The following is a 4,919-nucleotide window of genomic DNA, read 5'->3' on the forward strand; positions in this document are numbered from 1 at the left end:
AAACAGCATTTTCCTCCCTATCACTTCTCCCCAGTTCACTTTTCTCTTAGGAAAACACACACACACACACACACACACTAGAAAACCAAACTTTCATTGGAGGAAAATGTGAAACAATGAATGAATGAAAATCCAAGTTCTCTGTAAACTTTCTTTAAAATCTAAATTAAAAAAATAAAGTGAACATTTAAAAAAATCTGAAAAAAAGGAAAAGCGTACATATGATTGGAATTCCAGAATGTGAGAGGGAAAGAGAAATAAATCACTGAGAAAGTGTTCAAAAGGTACTAAAAGAAAACTTGCCAGGTATGATGAAGAATGAGGGAAACCACATTCAGGAAGTTCATCAAATAGAATAGACCCAAAAAGAAAAACATCAAGACATATCAGTCAAATTCTCCAAAATACAAGATAAGGGAAGAATACTAAAAGCTGCATGAGAAAAACAAAAGTCACTTATAAAGGAGAAACAATTAGATTAATTTTTTATTCCTCTGCAGAAACCCTGCAAGCAAGAAGATAATGGGAAGACAAATATAGAGAGTTGAAAGAAAACAATTGCCAAGAGAGGATACTGTACCCAGCAAAGCTTCCCATCAAATATTAAGAATAAAATATATACATTACAGAAAAAAATAGCTTAAGATATTAGTGGAAATAAAACAAAATTTATAAAAACCTTTAAGGGAAATCCTTCATACAGAGATACCAAACGAAAGTGGATGGACCATAGTAACTAAGAAAAACAAAAACAAAAACAAAAACAAAAAAAGAAGAAAGAAAGAAAAAAATAAAGAACAGGTGTGGAAAACAATGTATACAAACTTTGTAAGTAACCAATTTTTGTTGTTGTTATGTCCTTCAAGTCACCTGCTACTCAAAGCAACCCTATCTCAGAACTTTGCTCTATCCTGTGCCAACCTCATTGTCTCTGACCCACCTATCTCCAGTACCCCAGTCACTGAGTCAATCCATTTCATCCAGGGTCTGCATCTCTTGTGCTGTCCCTCCACCCGCCAAGCAGAGTCTCCCTCTCCAAGGACTGGTCTCTCCTCTAAACATGCCCAAAGTATGTCAAATGGAGATTCAGAATCCTTACATCCAAGGAGCACAACATATGATCGAAAAGCAATTATCTCACTGCAAGTTAAAATAAACATGCGTTGATTGATACAACAACAATGAGGGGATGAAGGAAGACATTCAAGTTGCTCTGCAGGAACTGGCAAAAAACAAACCCCCAGGAATTGATGGCATACCAATAGACATATTTCAATAAAGAGATGTTTCTTTCCCTGGACGTGCTCACCAAATTGCCAAGAAATCTGGAGGACAGCTACCTGGCCAATCCAACTGGAAGAGATCCATATTTATTACCATTCCAAAAAGAGCTTATCTGACAAAGTATGGAAATTATCAAGCAATATCACTAATATCACATGCAAGCTAGATTCTGTAGAAGATTACCCAAAAATTATTGGAACAACGCATCAACAGAGAACTGCCAGATGTCCAGCCTGGATTTAGAAGAGGCTGTGGCATTAGAAACCTAATAGTCAATGTTAGGTGGCTATTAGCTTAAAGCAGAGAGTACCAGAGGAATATCTATCTGTGTTTTATTGACTATAAAAAGGCATTTGACTGTGAATCACAAGAAATCATAGGCTAGCCTTGACAAAAATGGAAATTTCAGAACACTTAATAGTGCTTACATGATACATATTCTCACATGGTACATGTACTTGTACCAGAAAGCAGTCATCAGAGCAGGGCAAGGGAACAAACACTGCATGGTTGAAATCAGGAAAACGTACATCAGGGATGCATCCTATCCCCGTACCTTTTCAAGGTGTATGTGGAACAAATAATTTAGAAGGTTGGACTTCATGAGGGAAAAAAAAAGAATTTGGCATTAATATTGGAGGAAGATTCCTCAATATCCCGCGTTATGCAGATGATACAATCTTGCTTGCTGAAACTGAGGAGGACCTAAGGCATTTGTTGCAAAAGGTCAAGTACTGCAGTATTCAGTATGAATTGAAGCTCAACATCAAGAAAACACAGATTCTCATCACTGGGCCAATTGGCAGTAACATGATAGATGGAAAAGAGACTGAGATTGTTAACCATTCCAGTTTGCTTGGTTCCACAATCAACACATTTGTCAACAACAGACAGAAAAATCAAAAGACGGATTGCATTGGGAAATTTTACTGTCAGAGATCTCTCCAGAGTACTTAAAATCAATGATGTCAGTATAGAGACCAAAATGTGCCTGATCCAATGTCTTCACAATTACTAGTTATACCTTGGAGAGCCAGACAATGACCAAGGTTGATCGAAGAATTCATGCCTTTGAGTTGTGGTACTGGAGAAGAGTGTTGAATATACTATGGACTGCCAAGAGAACAAATAGGTCTGCCCTGGAAAGGGTGAAACCAAGATACTCTTGGAGGCAAGAATTTTGAAGCTCCAGCACAAATATCTTGGGCATATGATCAGGAGGGAACAGTCCCTGGAGAAGGACATCATGCTTGGAAGAGTGGAAGGACGGTACAGGACAGGAAGACCCTAGATAAGACAGATTGACACAATAACTGGGGTAATGATGATAGATGTTATCACAGATTGATTTAAAATGAAGTTTAAGTGACTTAAAATGGAGTTCAGTATTATTGCACCTAAATTCGCTATGAGTTGAGAGTGACAACAACATATTGATATTAGTGCTCTCTCTCTGGTCATTGCTGGAGAAGAGCATCTCATCGACATATTAAAGAAGACACACAGATGGAGGAATGGGAAATTACCAAATGAATGCAGTGAATTTGTGAACCCTTGTGGGGAAACTGCCCCCTGAGTGTTGCTTTTTACCATTTGAGAGTGTCCTATTAAAAGATCACCAGGTTCCTACTATCCTCAACCAAAGGACATGTCCAAAAGTCATCCTTCAAGTCAATTACAAGGAACCATTAATGACTGTAGAGAATATACTGAAGTAGGGTACATGGGTTAGGAATTAAATGATACTTTCTTTGGTCCATTTGATTTCTAGACCATAGGCCCTGAACCAGGTGGTATGTTCCATCTGGGTTTCTTACTGGCAAGATTGTAATGTTGACATAGTTGGGGACTCAAGAAGAGATCCACCTGGTCTGTGGCCTCTTGCTCAAGCAGTGGATCCAATTATTTTTTTTTTAATTCCTTGCTTTCATGTTAATCTAAGAATGTACCAACAAATTCAATTCCTCCTCCTCCTAAAAGGATTTCTCTTTGTGGGAAGAGAGGTTGAGGTTGGGACTGAATCTCAGAGTGAGAGGGAAAATTGAAGTTCTAGGCATCCTTCACATGTTCAATTTCTTTTCTAAATATCTAAAGTAAAGAGAGCTATTTCATAGTGACAAGGGGACTGGAATTAGTTCCGGGGGAGCTTGGTGTAGAATCAAGGAGAAAGGCTTCATTACCCAAAATCTGGGGCACTGGTTGCTAGAAAACAGAATTTTAAGGAGGGGGCTAGAGAAGCGAGTGAGTACCACTGAAGAGGTTTTACTTTGGTGGACTCTCATTTTACCTTTTCTTCTTCCTTACTCTTAGTGTTAGGAGGCAAGAGAATACAAGGCCGTGACTCCAGCAGAGGGAGGTCTTTCTTCTTGGAGACAGAACTTTTTTCATTTACGTAGTTAATTAAGAATTGGCAGACCCAATCCTCATTTGAGCCAAATTTAAGACCAAGACAGAAAAGTCACGGATAATCTCTGTGTCCAAGTGAAATAGCAATAGTTAATCATTTGCTCCCTTATTTTCTCTTTAGTCTGTGGATTCTCACCTCAATACACAGGGAGGTTTCAACTTTGTCCTCACTTTCTCTAAAAGTTCTTTTATTTGAATTTTTGTTTTCCATCCCAGTTTCTTTAATGTGGGTTCCTTTACAGAGGCACAACCCCCACTCACCCAACACCCCACCCTTGCCTTGTCTGGAAGTTTCTTACTTTCTGTCCTAGAGACTCAGCCTCCTTTGAATGGAGGTTCCTTGCACTTCTTCCCTTTCAATTTGTCTGTCTATGACCTCTTCCCTCATAGAAATGTTATGTGCTGCTCAGCAATTAATATGTCAATATAAACCCCTGACTCAGATTGAGATGGCTGAATACTATTCTAAGCTATATGGGCACTCTGCACTCACTTCACGCCCAGGACACACCTATTCACATACACACAACAGCCAAGATAGCCTGACCACCAAGAAAGTACTTGCCTTCCCTGAATTTTTTTCTTTACCTTAGCCTGTCTGAATACAGAGTTACCTGGTTGTCATGGTGCTCTCTTTAGACCTTTCATCTGCATTTCTGAGATTTCAGGTTTATTTACTTCCTTGGGATGCTTAAACCACTTCTACCTGGGGGTTGCCACAACTAGGTGGCAGACCATAACTCCCTCAAGGGAGAAGGCTAAAGTCCCTTCCTAAAATATAAAGGCTACCCAAAATCAACCCCAAAACTGTTAGAAACAGAGTTGAGTAGCACCACAGAGACAAAACAGAATAGAAGAAACTTACAAGGCAAAATTTGATTTCTTCACAAATGTGCAGAGTAGAACAAAGTGTGGAAGACAAGCACACCAGGCTGGGATCTGCCATGTTTTTTCCCTAGTTTCACTCAATATTGGCAAGGACTATGATCGCACAGTCTTGTCCTATTTGGATTGGCTAATTTGAGCTATGCTTGGAAGGAGGCTAGGGTTTGACAATGTTTGGAATATCTTTGTTTAGGGGGATGATTGTATGTCAAGAACTGGTTTTGGTTAGTTCACAAGACTACAAGAACAAGCGAGCTCTGGTGGCCTAGTGGCAAGAAGCTGCACTGCAATCTGAGAGGTGAGCTGTTCAAATCCACCAGATGCTTTGCTGGAGAAGGAGGAAC

The sequence above is a fragment of the Elephantulus edwardii genome, unplaced genomic scaffold (genome assembly GCF_000299155.1).
Source record: "Elephantulus edwardii isolate Elephantulus edwardi_28Jun2011 unplaced genomic scaffold, EleEdw1.0 scaffold00325, whole genome shotgun sequence".
In the NCBI taxonomy this organism is placed as follows: domain Eukaryota; kingdom Metazoa; phylum Chordata; class Mammalia; order Macroscelidea; family Macroscelididae; genus Elephantulus; species Elephantulus edwardii.